The sequence below is a fragment of the Trichosurus vulpecula genome, chromosome 3, assembly GCF_011100635.1.
Source record: "Trichosurus vulpecula isolate mTriVul1 chromosome 3, mTriVul1.pri, whole genome shotgun sequence".
Classification (NCBI taxonomy): Eukaryota; Metazoa; Chordata; class Mammalia; order Diprotodontia; family Phalangeridae; genus Trichosurus; species Trichosurus vulpecula.
Window position 1 is genome coordinate 227,342,458 of NC_050575.1, and position 15,949 is coordinate 227,358,406.

The window sequence follows — 15,949 nt, forward strand, 5'->3', positions numbered from 1 at the left end:
ATAAGACATATGAGGTTTCAGACAAGTAAGCTGGGGAGAAACAAATGGAAGATACATGCAAACGAGTGATAGAGATTTTCAGGAAATTTTAGATATAGCATTAATATGGGTTGGAAGAAGGACACGGAGGGTACAGAGTACTGACTCTGGATTCAGAGGACCTGAATTCAAATCCCATTCCTGATGTTTACTATTTCTATGGCATTGGATAAATCACTTAAATACCCTGGGCCTCAGTGTCTTCATCTGTAAATTGAGGGGGTTAGAGTAGAGGGCTTTGGAGGTTCCCTTAGATCTGAGTGGAGGAATTGAGAATGACACTTGTTGACTTTTTACAGGTATGTTTGGGCACCATTCTGAATGCCAGGAATGCCACATGACTCAGACAAAATTTACTGTTCCATTGTGTGATTCATCTGCTTTGATACCACTGTTCACCTAATTGGCCAATATTAAGTATATATGGACTGTGTGCTGCCCAGGATCACAGGGAAAGATAGTCTATCTGAACACATAGCCTCATAACATCCCAGCAGATCATAGAAGACCATGATCATAGGTAGAATGTTCTCATAGTCTCCTTCTAACTTAGAGAGACCATGAAATATTAAAACACTAAAGAGTCATCAATGGTCTCAGTGGTGTACTGTGAACAGTGTTCATAGCACTTTCAGTTTTCTCTTTTCAAAGGTACATTATATTGTTGATCCTCTAAGTCAGGGATCCAGTAGGGAGTGCTAATTCTGAATTGCAATTATCTACAAGTGAAATGGTTGGGGATGAGAAATTAGGTCTTTCTTATGCAGTTGTAAAGAGGACTAGATGACTGCAGGAGTTCTTCAGGTTTGTTTTACATACACACACAAACATATGTCTACATACCTATGTGTTTATATGTACATGTATATATATATATATATATATATATATATATTTCCCAAAAGCATGTTTAAAAATTTTAATATTCATTTTTAAAATTTTAAGTTCTAATTTCTCTTGCTACTTCCTACTCCTCACACCCCTTGGTTAGTTGTTTTCCTTTATTGTCAAAGAGGACTAAAATGACATCACAATGCTAGAGTCAAGTTTCAGTGTGTCTGACTATGGCTGATCAGACCAATATGAGCTCAGAATGCTCTACAACAGGTCAGACACAAATAGTGTGTGTGGACATGGGGATACTCCAAATTAGTATATCCTGTATTTCCTTTGAGCTGTGTCAATTCTGCTTTGCTCATAGAGCAGAGTACCTTTTTTGATGTGGGCATGCCGTGCTGAGTGGTCCTGTGCTAGTATCTCCCATGTCACACAATCAGTTCCTAAGTTCTTGAGAGAAACCTCGACGGTGTTCCTGTATTGCTTCTTCTGACCACCATGTGAATGCTTGCCCTGTGTGAGTCCTCCATAAAATAGTCTTTTTGGCAAGCATATGCTTTACATTTGAACAACATGACCAGCCTATCAGAGTTGCACTCCCTGAAGGAGAGTTTGATGCTTGGAAGTTTAGTTCGAGTAAGGACCTCAGTGTCTGGTACCTTATCCCGCCAGGTGATCTTCAGAATCTTCCTAAGACAATTCAAATGGAAGCAATTCAGTTTCCCAACATGGCACTGGTATACTCTCCAGGTTTCACAGGCATACAACAATGAGGTTAGCCCCACAGCTCAATTTGGTAGTCAGTCTAAAACCTCTTCTCTCCCAGACTTTCCTTTGGATCCTCCCAAATACTGAGCTAACTCTGGCAATGTGTGCATTAACCTCATTATCAATGTGTACATCCTTGGAAAGTACACTACCAAGGTAAGTGAACTTATCCACAGCATTCAAAACTTCTCCATTTGCTGTAACTGATGGTTCCATGTATGGATGGTGTGGTGGTGGCTGACAGAGCACGTGTGTTTTTTTGGGAAGGCAAGCAATATATTGATTATGCATATGAAGTCGAGTCAAAACCTATTTCCTATTAATCTTGTGAAAACACAGGAAAACAAGAAAAATAAAGTGGGAAAAAAGTATGCTTGAATCTGCACTCAGAGTTCATCAATTTTCTCTCTGGAGGTAGATAGTATTTTTTCATCATTAGTCCTTCAGAATTGTCTTGAATCATTGCCTTGACCATAGTTTGCTTCAGGTTTTTGGTGGTACAATCTAGAAGGCCTGCTGATTAATTTTCATTTTATTAAGTATGCTTGCCCCAAGATAAACTTGTGCCTCAGAACTGAGAGGCTGACAAAATGATTTGATCAGAAGGGAAAGGTGGCAGGGTGTTATCTACACTACATCTTGAAAACCATTGACCAGGTTTGTATCCCCTCCAGCCATTATCTTGGTGACCTTCTGGCAAATTTGTTGGCAAAAAGCATAGGGATTATGTTCCAGGACAATAAAGGATTCATGTTGGCAACCTTGACTTGCTCTAACCTTATGGCCCCAGCAAGTTTTATCCATTCATCAGATCTGACACTAGTTGCTCGAAAAAGAAACATTAAAATTAGAATGTTTTCTTCATTTTGAATGAAGTCTTCTTGAGTATCATTTGATCAGCCTTGTAGAAAAAGCTTTTGGACACCAGTAAATTATGCTTCCATGAGCTGAGAATTCTTCAGCCAGCACTCATTTCAAACTCAGAAATTGGAAGCATGAATATATGTCAAGATTCCTACTTAAGGAAATTGTATTAGCCTGGCTCTCCCTTCTGCATGTGTTGGTTGTTTTTCTTCGGAGTTCTTTGCATGATTGTCTGTAGGTTTGCCTTCACTCATAGTGCCTGGTTTTTGATTTGTGAGCTCTAAGAGCACTGGGGCTGCATCTTCTAAGCTGTTTTTATTTTCTTCTTCAAAGGCATTGTTCAAGTGTTGGGTCCTTGAGTTCATTCAGCAGACATGTAATGGGCATTTACTTACTCAATATAAGGTTTTCTTTACATCTGGTCTAATAGTAGGATTAAAATGTAAATCACTAGACCCCTAAAATTTATACTTTAGCAATGACTGTTAATAAAGCAAATAGTGGGCATGGAGTTGGTTGACACTGGATATAATATTTAAAGAGTTACAATATTGCTTCCTTTATCTAGAGGTCATTTTTTTCAGCAACATCCATGCCTGGGCTGGAATACAGCCCAGATCTAAGAGGGATTCAAAAGGGTCTCTATCCCGGACAACAAACTGACAAAAAATCAGTACATTGCACTCAATAGGGAATATCCCAAGCTTTCTTTTGAACTCTTAATGTTCACAGAATCCTTATAAACTTGACCTTTGATGTTCTAAGTCACAATAGATCAGCAGTAATGTTTTAGAAGGGTGGGAGGTAGAGGGATTGCTAGGGGTTGCTTCTTTGACAGTACCAAGTGATAGCCTGACAGTGAGGAGACATACTCTAAAAATAGACATAAGGACTGAGTTAATTGATTTTATATGGCCTCATATGTATTCCTTATAAGTGAAGATAATTTGTGTTCTGATTCTTTGCTTGTAGCTATCCCCTCAACCAAGAAGTTGAAAGATGATGCAGTCCTTGCGCTTTGGGCTAGAGTTCATTGCTTAGAAGGTCAAGCCTCAGTGTTAATTAGGCCACATAGTGGCACTGTTCTCTGATCTAATCCCAGCAGAACAAATTAGTGTAGCAGGAATGGTGCCTTCCTGGCTTTGCCGCTAATTCACTGTAATACTTTGGACAAGTCACTTTCTCCTCTCTGGGCCTCAGTTTTCCCATCTGTAAAATAAGATCTGTTGAGCTAGATTGTTCTCAAGATACACTCTTTCAAAGTTGCTATGAATCTATGTACTCTGTGTGTCCTTTGTCACTGGTGAGAGAATATGGAGACCAATGATTGCCATGTGGGAAAATCTATAAAAAAATGCCCCCAGTACAAGGGGCGAAACAAAACAAACCAAAAAAAACCAAACAAACAAATTTTTATTCTCTGCCAGCAATGGATCTTTGTCTAAGAAGGAGATACACCCCCACGTTTGACCAAATGCCCAGACTCTGCCCTGAAGCCATGGCATCTGTGCAAATAATCTCTGCTTAAGTTATGGTTTCCAAGTCAGAATGCCTCCTCCCTGGATACTGTGGATAGTTTGCTTAAATAGATATGTGCCTCTCATTACTTTTTATTTACTGGTTATAAGATCTATAGTGCTTTCAATTTTACTCTTAACCTCTTAGCATGGTTCATTTTAAGGTCTTGCTGAAACCAACCCAAATTTGCAGGGGTACCTATTATTCAATTACTCATAGAATCATAGATTTAGAGCTGCAAGTGAACTTAGAGGCCAGGGAATCCAACCCCCACATTTTATAGAGAAAGAAACTGAGACTGTCATGAGGTTAAGTGACTTTCCCAAGGTTGCACACTGATAAATGTTTGAGACAGGATTTGAAATTATATCTTTCTGATACCTAACCCAGTGCTCTATCCCCTGTATCACCTCACTACTTCTAAGCAGTTTATTTAGATAGAGAATATATGGATTCAGTCATTCTGGTTTAAAAACAAAATACTGAGGAATAGTCTTACAGAACAGACAATAAAATTCAACATTTATTAATTATCTCTCTGTTTATGCTTCCTGACACCAAGCATTGCTAAGGGTTATCAGAAGGCTGTACACAGGGGAAAGAAGGTGAGGCCTGTCTTGTGGTGAGAGGAGTCACAAATGACAAGACCAAGGGATGATGAATAGACATCTAACACAGGCTATTGCTACCCACCAATGTCAAGGGAACTAGAAGAAGGTCAGGGTGGACCCTCTATGGCATATTTAGCATAAGACAATGACAAGAGTCTCACCGGATAAAAAGGTATGATTCAGTTACCAACTGGCTTGCTAAAGGATAGCCCTACATGAGTGAAATCACGTATTGGTCTAGCTACTTTTCCTAAGCTAATTGTGAATTTCCTTAAGGCCTTATGCTTGACTTTGAAGTGTCAACAAGACAGAATATTGGCTGAAGTTGGTTTCTTAGTGTGCAAGGCAAGATGTCTGAAACACAAATATTCACTACTGGTGGTTACTAAAAGTCTGTAACCAAGGCATGGTTTCTCAGCTAAACAAATGGATGATAAGGTGGTGTTTAAAGTGTAAACAGTATTTTTTCTTCCCTACTGAGTACTTAAAGCTGAGTTGATAGGTTCATTCCTCAGAGCATCCTTCAATATTTTAGGAATCCTTGATCTCATGCAATTTGAAACTCCTCCAGGCCTTAGTAGATGGTTTCATGAGTTGCTGTGGCTGAAAAACAAAATCATCACCATGTGTCCAAGCTTCTGGCATTAAAACTCTTGACACCTGACAAGGCTGGACCTCTGACTAAAGATGAATTGTCTTCAGAAATACCTGTCAATTTGCCTCTTGAGGCTACAGGCTTCAAGAACCCAGGATGAATGCCACATCACAAGGAGGCACTAAAGAAGGGGCAGTCTTTGACATGCAGGTAGTGTGCATCATGGTTATATCATAGTTTTCTGTTTATCTAAGAAGAATTGTTTTCTTCCCCATGAATCAGTTCTTTAGTTCATACTATTGTTTCCATTTGAATTCTAGGATAGGCTTTTTTTAGACCTAGGATACATTCATTCCCCAAATGCCTCTCAGGATCCTGATTTCCATGAATGTTTCTGAAGGGGAATGCAGACAGGCACCATGATGTAATGAATAGAGACCTGGCCTCTGAGTCAGGAAGAACCAGGTTCAGTTCTGCTTCTAACAAACACTCACTGTGTGATCCAGGAAAGTTATTTTATCTCTCACTCTCCTAGAAAACTTTCATACTGTGCAGAGCATATGCTAATGTGCGTTAGTAAAAGGATTTTCCTGATTCAGAATTCCTTATATCTATAAACTCACAGGGACAATCTCCTTTGTTTCCCCACCACCAAAACAAACAAAAATGCATACATCTATTGTTTTTCTGGCAACTGAACCTAAGACCTAGATGGTGCAGTGGATAGAGTACTGTACCCAGAATCAGGAAGACCTGAGTTCACATCTAACCTCAAAGACCTTGGGTACGTCACTTAACCTCTGTTCCTCAACTGCAAAATGAGGATAATAACAGCATCTCCTTGGGAGGGTAGTTGTGAGGATTAAATGAGATGATATAGTACTGTGAACATAGTAGGTACTATAGAAATGTTTATTCCTTTCCTTCTTATTCCCTTTTGTATGTATTGTGAAAACCGAAGCCAATAATGCATAGTATTTTTGTACCAGCAAGTTACTCTCTCTTTTTTGAAATGGGTTTCTGGTCATCTTCTTCCTTGACCTCTTATTACTTCTAAAAGGATTGCATTCCTCAATATAGACTCTTGAACAATCTTAATTTTAGTCCTCCCTTTATTTTCCTTTTCTCACTTTTCTGTATTCAGTGTGACAGGATAACTTGCTTGGTCCTTGTCTTTGCCCAGGGCTTTCCCTCCTTTTCACACCTTCTTATGGTCTATTAGAGAATCTTCCTATGTTCTTCCTTTGCCAGCCTCTTGGCTCCTCCTGAGTGTGTGTTTCCAGAAGTGAGCATCATTCCTTTGCTAATGTTGAATCTTCTTTGAAATGTTGCCTTGCTGTCTTTTTTTCTCTCTTTGATCATCCCTGCTTGATTTTACTTTGATGTTACTGATTCTCTTCTAGGCCTTATGGAAGTCCTTTTACTTTCTTGTCTCTATCTCAAACTTGGGTGCTGGGCCTTAGCTTCACTCTCAATCTGCTATTTCTGAGTCTCACACAGTAGTCATGGCCAAAAAAATGTGTGTGTGTGTGTGTGTGTGTGTGTGTGTGTGTGTGTGTGTGTTTGTCTGTCTCTGTATGTGTGTGTTGGGAACAGAATCTAGTGTTGTATATTGTTGGGTGCCTTTCACTCATGCAATTTTTCTGAGGGTGATCCTCCTAGAGCTGGATCCCCATATAACACTCTGAATTCTAAAGTATTTGGCCAGGAGCACTACAATATTATTTTTTTTACTTATTCCACAAAAGTAAGAAGTCTCCATAGAAATCAGCTGGTATTTCATGAAAACACAATATAGTCCATTTAAAAAATCAGATTAGAGCACTCTATTCTTTTAGAATGTTATTCTTGACTTCTGTTTTACATATGTGTCAAACCCTGTATTTTTTGCTTTTTCCCCCCAAGAGTCTCTTATTCTTCAGGATAAAATAGAAGGGAGGAAAGAGATGAAGGAGGCCAATGAAAGAGGATAGATCGGTACGAAATGGATTGTTATTCTCTCACTTAGGAGGGCATTATTTGATTAGATCTTGGCATTAATGACATCAAAATCAGCATTGTGTGTTCTGGTTAGCTTTGATCTATTTACAGTCTCAGACTGCAATCCCAACAGGGACCCAATGGGCAGAAAAGGGACACAGAGTCCATAGACAAAAAGGATAAAAGAGGAGGAAGAAACAAAGATGAAGGTGAGAGGCAGCATGGTAGAATGGGCAGAGGGCAGGATTTGGAATCAGGGAGTTGAGTCTGAGTACCAGCTCTGACATTCACTGCCTACATGAGGTTTGACAAGTCACTTCATCTGTCTCAGTCTCAGTTTCCTTCTCTCCAAAATGAGGGGGGTAGACCAGGTGACTTCTAAGTCACTTTCGATTCTGAAGTCATGCTTCTAAGATCCTAAGAAGAAAGGAGAGAAGGAGAGATAGAGAGGCAAAAAAGCAACAAAAGCAAACATCCACCAAAAATAATGAAAAAAAAAATCCTTCTTGAGTCAATATATTTTCTACTTGTAGTAGTTTTTCAATGTTTTCTGATTAATCCTCAAGATGGAAAAATGGTAGCACTTTACCAATGATGATTACTCTTTGAGAGATAGTTCTATGGACAAAATAATATAAATAGGGAATGGCAAGGTCAGAGGAGCTCCCCAACCCTTACTCTATAGCTTCAAGAATGATTTCTACCTTTGTATATGCACAGATTGAAGCCATCACTGAGGTTTTATGGACCAGTCACCTCAATGGATCCTGAGTATGAGAAATATTTAAAACTCTAGATCCAGAGACATGTGTAAAATGCATAATGTCGTTGCTATCCCAGTAGGACCTGCTCTGAGCTACCATCTTTTGGCCATTTTTTTCCTTTAGGTGTATTCCTCTCAGAGTTCATTTTTGATATGGTAAAGGTCAAGGGCAAATGTCACATTGGTTTGTAGTCAGAGGGATGGGAATTTGACCTGTGATTTCACTGAAATAGGGAACGCCTAGATGGGGAAAATGCTTCTATCAAAGCAATTTAACACCTTCTTTGAAACTTAGAGGGCTAAAAAGAGTTAAATGAGTTTTGTAGGGTCCCAGAATTAGAGTGAGATGGAAGTAGAAGGGACTTGAGCCCAGGTATTCCTGAGTCCAAGGTCAACTCTCTATCCACCAAGCCATGTTAATCATTATGAGGGTCCTTTATTAGGATGCTCAGAAACATGATTTAAAGCATGAAGCTAGCTATACATAGTTTCTTCCAGATGCTGCCATCCTATTTGTGAAAAATGGTTGTTTAATGAAAAGGCAATAAAGCTGCACTTGCTCCCTGAGCATTGGCAGGTTAGAGAAGACTTAGAATGTGTTATATCTCTTTACTTATCAAGTGATTAGGAAACAGGTCACCTAGCTAATATGATGGTAGGATAACTTTCCCATCCTGAGGGGGGGAAGGGGAGAAAATCCCTTCTATGGGAGGTGATATTTGAGATGATTTTTTTTTATTTGAACTGACTCTTGAAGGAAGCCAGGAGGCAAAGATGAGGAGGGATGATATTCCAGACACAGGGAAGAGCTAGTATAAATGGACAGAGGGTGGACATAGAGTGTGGTGTGTGAGAAGCAGCAAGCAGGCTGGTATAGCTTAATCATAGATGAGGTAGAGCAGAGTGAAAGGGAAGAAGACTTGATGGTCTATGTCATTAAAACTTTAAATACCAAATAGAGAACTCCAGGAGGTAATAGATAGCCAGTGGGAGTCATTGAATAAGGAGAGGGTAACATGGCCAGACATACGTTTTTAGGAAATTCACATCAGGTGGGGTATCTATTAGAGTGGGGAGAGATTTGAGTCAGGGAGACCAAATGGTAAGATCTTGAAGTAGTTCAGGTGAGAGGTGACAAAGGCCTGAACTCTACTGTGTGATTACAGAGAGATAGGGGCTTACAAGGAAGATGTTATGAGGGAGGAAATAAGATTCAATAACAAATTTGATAGGTAGGAAAGGGCCCAAAAAGTTTTAAATGCTAAGCAGAGGAACTTGTCTTTTATCCTAGACATAACAAAGGAGCCAATTAGATGTATTGCATAGGAGGAACATAAAGGCAAAGGTTCCACTTAACCATTATTATACAGTTGAATAACATTCATATTTGTATTTACAATGACCATATCTCTTTGATTATGCATTTTTATAATGGTAAGGAGCCTACGTGGTTAGATGTGTGTCTTTTAGCGCCGTTATCAGCTTTTGCTTCCTTACTCTCTATCCCCAACCTGAAAGGAACATATACATCACCAAGTTTTAAATAAAACTAAGTGGAGAAAGCAGAACCGACTTTATTCACAGGAAAGTTTTCAGGAAAATGTTATTTAACGTGAGGTATACCTGCATATGTTTGTGCCTGTGAGAAGGGCTGGAGGGGAGAGTCGTGGCTGACCCTGAGATATCATCATTACAACACCACCTAGAAGGCTCTAGTCTGGCAGCTCAGAATGAAAGCTGGGAAGAAACCGAGACAAAAATAAGTTTCCTGCATAATCACAAAAATCTGGGAAGGACATTGGAATTGATTCCCCCTGTATTTTTACCTTTTGTTTAACCACATCAGAACCTCAGGGCTCTAATTTTATCCCTAAATCTCTTCATCAGGAGTGGCTTGGGCTGTGTTTCCAGATCATCCCAACCAGTCCACCCTCCTCCCTTTGGTGTTCTTGTGGGCTTTTGTGAAATGGGCACAGGGAGGCAGACACACAGACTGTGACATTGCAAAACCTTTACGTGAAGACTTGTCCTCCTCTTACCCTCAACCATACCCCCATCTCTCATATGGTGGGCTCCTTACATCCTATCTTAGTGGGAAAAAAATAGGCCTTCCACTATGAGCTTCCTTATCTTACCTTCTATAGTGCATAAAATTTTTGAGCCTCATCACTCAAGTTCTCTCCTCTCTGACTCTGGTTCCAAAAGAAGAGATCCTTATTACTTTCTAAGGTTAATTCTTCTGTGTCTTTAGTGATTGAGGAACCATGTCATAGTCACAAAGGCCTTTGTAGCCAGAATGGACTTTGTTTTCTTTGAATGACTCAGCTCGCCCCGTTGAGCTTCCCTGGACGCTGGGGCTTTCTCTTCCGGGGCAGGACCAGAGCTTCCTGTGTGATGAGTCGTGGCGCTGGCTGAGGGGAGGTGTGTTAACGTGGTCTACGCTGGGGGACGGGCCAAGTCAAGAATCAATCGGCCCTGGTCATTCAGGCGGCGCTTGATGATGTCAAAAACTCTATAAGAGGGGAGAGGACAGCTTGAAGATCCTCCTTTCCTTTTCCAGTTGGAGCCAGAGAGACCTACAGCCGAAGCTGAGCTGCCGGTAGCAGAGCTGACTAGAGGCTAGTGGGTAATCTTCTTACCATAGAGGGGAATCATGTATACGATTTTGCCTTATACCATCTCGCTTCTCTGTGGCCTTCTGATAACCCTTGTAAGGCGGACTTATTCGGCCTGGAAGCTTTTGATGAAAATATCAAAATGGGGACGCTGGTTTGTGGGCTTGTTATTGTGGAGTGTAAATACATGCTTTAGTTCTCCTGCCTTCTGCCTAGAGAATTCCTTATATCCTGCGGTTCCGGACCTTTTAGGCACATATGAGATTCTCTTTGAAATCATAAATTCTGCCTTCCTAATATAGCCTTTGATCTAGACTGATTCATTCATACCTCTAGTTGCCCCCTATCAGTGACAAGACTGGCTTAGACTAGGTGGTCTCTAAAATCTCTCCTAGTTCCAAACCCAATGATCCTATGTTCTCACATTCCTAGGACCGACAGGACAGAAGGTGGCAGGAATTTTTGCCCTGTAGGGCTCCTGGTTTCAGCCTCTGGGACATTTCCTTTTCTATGGTATAACAGGTAGGGAAAAGGGAAAAAAAGTCAGTCTCTCCTGGTCTCATCCATCCCTGTTAGAGAAATGTATTAAAAAAAATTGGGTTGAATCGAGAAAGCAAATAAAAGCTGTTACAAAGGAAGCTGAGGAAGGAAAGAGAAGTTGTCCAGGGTAGAGCAGCTAGATCTTCTGCATTCTGCTTTCCTCAGTATCTGTGACACATGATTAGTGGAGCTACAAAGGTTCACAGTCACTTCTGCTTTGGTTTCAAAGAAAAAGAGTGTCTCTGGAGGATATGTAATAGATTGCTGAAAAGATGGAAAGTTCTAGTCCTTGAAAATAATTGCACAGCTTCTTAGCACATAATGACTTTGGCAGCTGGGGTGATCACAGTGCCTAGAATGTGCAGTCACAGAAAGGAAAAGTAGGAAGTGTTTCAATCAGCACACTTCTCCATCAGATAGGCTTTAGGCCCAAACTTGTGAGACAGCAGTTGTATTTGGATGCACACCGTAAACAGGGATAGAAAATGCATTTCCCAAAGATAAATAACTAAGAACCCATTTGTGCATGCCAGTAAAATGTCCCTTGATGACTTTGGGTAGATTCTGGCAGGAACTATGATCATAGCACTACCCATTAACTCCCCTTCACCATTCCCCATTGCCTCTAGGATCAAATACAAACTCCTTTGTTTGTCATTGAAAGCTCTTCACTATATGATTCCAGCCCATCTGTCTAAACTTCTTATATATGAGCTCCCTTCATGCTCTCTAGGGCCCAGTCTAAAGGGCCTTCTTGCTTTTCCTTACATTTCATTGCATAGCTAGCCTCTGTGCCTTTATGTGGGTTTTCCCTATGCCTAAAACAAATGCCCCCTTTACATCTAACTCTTTGAATCCCTAGCTTACTTCATAGTTTAACTCAAGCACCACTTCCTCCAGGAATTTATTCCTGTACTGTGCCCTGCCTTCCCAACTCTTAGTGTCTACCCAACCCAAATTATATTTACTTTAAATATATTTTGTATAAACTTATATTTGTATTTGCCCCCCACTGATACACACCCACACAAATAGAATACAAGAATCTTGAGAGCAAGGACTGTTTCATTTTTTTACTTTATATCCCCAGCACCCAGCACTGTGCTTGACATATAGAAAGCACTTAATAAATACATTCTATTGATTGACTGATAGTACACTGAAAATCTGATGCCGGAGTTCGGGGGGCATGGACTGACCTCAACCACTTTTTGAACACAGATAATCCCGTAGCTTTAAATTTTTTTCACTATCATATGAACTTACATTTCTACTTTCATTGTTATTTGGATATGGAGATTATCTGTTAAAAAGAAAAAAATCAGATGACTAGGCCATGTCTACACTAGTCAAATACAGGATTTGCATTCAACAGAGAATTTCATTTGGCTAAAGCATTAGGACTGATTGATACTTTCTTTTCAAGAGTGTTCCATGTTCAAAATGCTTAGAGGCACAAAACAGAACAACTGAGTAAGTAATGGAAAGCCTACATTAGGGGCTTCATCTATTCTGAACACTCAGACCTACCCTATAGGCCTCTCTGTGCAAAATGATAATTATCCTCCCTGACCCCTATCTTTTTCTAGCCTCCCCCCAAAACAATGTAAATGCATGCTGTAGCAGAAACACCCCCCTTTTGTCTTTTAACATCAGGAATGGGTAGAAGGATAATAAACTTATAAATAAGCAGTAAAAGAGAATCCAGGCCCATGTCAAGAAACTGTTCCTTTTAAAGTATAAATTCATATTCATTCCCATTCTCTGCAAAAGAGTTTATGATGAAGACATAAAGGATGCATAATTTTTATGGATCCAGGGAAAGGACAAAGCTTAGGGCTCACTTTTCTCTCAGAAGAGCCAAATAATTGTAATGAAGATGCAATTCTAAGCATTTGCTAATACATATGCAAAGAGCTGTAGGTATTCCGCCCAGAAAGGACCCTCATAGACCATTTCATTTTGCACAAGGAGAAACTAAGGCCAAGAGAGGGTAAATGACTTGATCATAATCCCATGGGTAGCAAGTAGCAGATCTGGAACAGGGCTTCTGACTCCATATCTGGAGCTCCTTCTGTTATGTTGGTAAATCTTTGTAAGCAAAACCAGTATATTGAATAGGCTTTCGGTCCACAGTACTGTACTCTCCTAACAGTAGAATTGGATCACCTCCACAGATTATATAATCAGTTTCAATGGAATTGCTCATTAAGCATATAGTAGTTACTTATTAAATGCTGTTGACTTGGGGGAAAAGGATTGCAGGAAATGGCTGGATATGGCCATATGAAACATCTAACAAAATAGAACGTGTTACTGTTTTTTGTTTTGAAGCTGGAAAAGCTAAAAGGATATATATGTGATTTTGTTTTCACAGCTCAGAGTCCATATCCTTAACATCTTTCTTCCTATACCTTTGAAAAAGGATATTTGTGAAATTCTCCATGAAAAGGTCAAGAATTCTTAATAAGCATTTCCTAGCTATGTTCTAAAATTCAATGATAGTTAAAAAAAAAAAATCTGAGCTGAAAAGGACACCACTGCAGATCACAATATGTGTCAACAGAAAAGGCCCAGAAGGTCAGGTTTTGTTACAAATAGCTGTACTTGGAAATGGACATGACAGGGGCAAAGGGTAGGTTTGGAGTTGTGTTTGAGCTTTAGATGAAGCAACCTGCTGCCTGCTGGAGTAAACAAAGCTCTTAACTGGGGGAGGAGACTCCATGGAGAAGAGACATTAATTCAATGTGACACCAACAGGGGTGTGGATATGTGCTCATTGTGGTGTCAGACATCCTACTCTAATTGAGCTTAATTGTGTCAAAATTGGAGTTAATTAAAAGTTAATGGTATAGAGCACATCATGTTGCCGGTAGGCTGCAGGCCTGGGTTTCATGCTGGTGCTCCTGTTCTTTGAATAGATCACTCACTTACCTTGACTGACACCTCTGAAAGATTCATGCTACGTCACTGAATCTCTCTCTCTTCTCCTTTGAAGAGGGCAAGCTCCATTCTAGTTGATAGATAAACAAAGAGAATGAAAAAAGATAAAAGGAGTTTTGCGTGAGATGTCGTAAGTATCACCTGTAATTGCTAACTTTGTACTGGAGCATCCTGATATGGGGAGGAAATATACCTGCGAGAAAATGGGAGGAAGAAAGGGAGGAAGAGAGAAAAAAAAGGAAGCAAAGAGGGAAGAAACAAAGGAAGGAAGGAAGGAAGGAAAGAAGGAAGGAAAGAAGGATGAAAGAAAACTGGCCATGCCATTTGTGTGCTCAAAATATTCATTTACTCCCTATTACCTATAATTCACATGAATAGCTGTAGATGTCTTTTAGAGTTGTGCAAAAGAAAGCGCTTTGTGCTATTTAGAACAAATACAAATAATCGAGCATAGCATGTAGAAAACCTACTGACTCTGGATTCAGAAGACTGGGGTTCAAATCCTCCCTCAGACACATGAATGACCTTGGGTGAGTCACCTAACTTCTGTGAGCCTCAGTTTCCTTATCTGTAAAATAAGAGAGTGGGATAGATGGCCTAGGAGGTCCCTCCTAGCTCTAGATCTATGATCTCATTATGATCTCCACATTGTTTGGTATGCTCTGCAGCTAAGGCAGTACCTTTCACAAAGAGAAAGGGAATGGAGCTGTAATTTCATTTACATATGGAACCCACTTTACCAACACTATCAGTGCCTTGTCTACAGCTTATATTCTTAGAAAGTTAAGGATTGTCTGAGAGTTTAAGTGACTTATGTAGGGTATATGTAAGAGAAGAGACTTGAATCTAGATCTTCCGTTGACAAGGTCAGCTCTCTTTCCAATATGTTAGTGCTGGTGCTTAATCAATGTTTGAAAATTTAATCGAATTAGCCATTCCTCAGTCCCACTCAGAAACTGCTGAACTCATCTAGAGAGTCACACAACGGTGCTCTGCTCTAAAAATTTACATTATCTAATCTCAGTTGGGCTGGGCAATATTTCTATTCTTTCCTCCATTGACTCCCAATCATAAAATGTACACATGTCTGTTCCAAGCTTTTGCAGATTTTAGCACATAGCAGCTAGGTGGTGCAGGGGATAGAGTGCTGGGCCTGGAGTCAGGAAGACTCCTTTTCTTGAGTTCTAATCCAGCCTCAGACACTTCCTAGCTGTGTGACCCTGGGAAAGTCACCTAACCCTGTTTGTCTCAGTTCTTCATCTGTCAAATGAGCTGAAGAAGGAAATGGCAAATCACCACAATATCTTTGCCAAAAATACTCAAAATGGGATCACAAAGAGCTGAACTTGACTAAAAAACAACTGAATAGCAGAAAATAACAAGTAATAAATGATTATTGAATTTAATTGAATTATATTAGACTAAGCTGAAATTTTCCTCGATGTTACTTTTGCCCATTACTCTTAGTTCTGCTCTCCAGGGAGAAGCGGAATGCTGCTCCATTTTCATAAGACAGTTTTTCAGTTATTTTACTATCATATCTCTTACCAACCTTTCCTTGCTCCAACCTCCCCCCAACCCTTGCTAATCTTCCCTACTCTCTTACCCTTCTTAGCCCTATTTATTAAGGTAAAATTCTCCTATTCTACTTCACTCCAGAGATTCTCATAATAACCTGGCGATTATTCCATACTGCTCAATGACCCCTGGAAGCGATTCCAATTTATCAATGTCCTTTTCAGTGTATATATAGTTCTCAGAAGCAAGCAGTGTTCTCCAGACGGGGTATGACCAGGGGAGAGGACATTGTGACTCTTACATTTGAGATACTCTTGCTTCTGTGAATGTAACCTAGGATCACAGTGATTTTTTTGAC

General features: G+C 40.0%; 1 protein-coding gene across 1 annotated transcript in view; it reads left to right on the forward strand.

The window, feature by feature from the left end:
• The window catches only part of CDH13 (cadherin 13), a 1,345,123-nt gene that overhangs the window by 662,234 nt on the left and 666,940 nt on the right, over positions 1–15,949 (forward strand). The gene's annotated exons all lie outside the window — the stretch shown is intronic.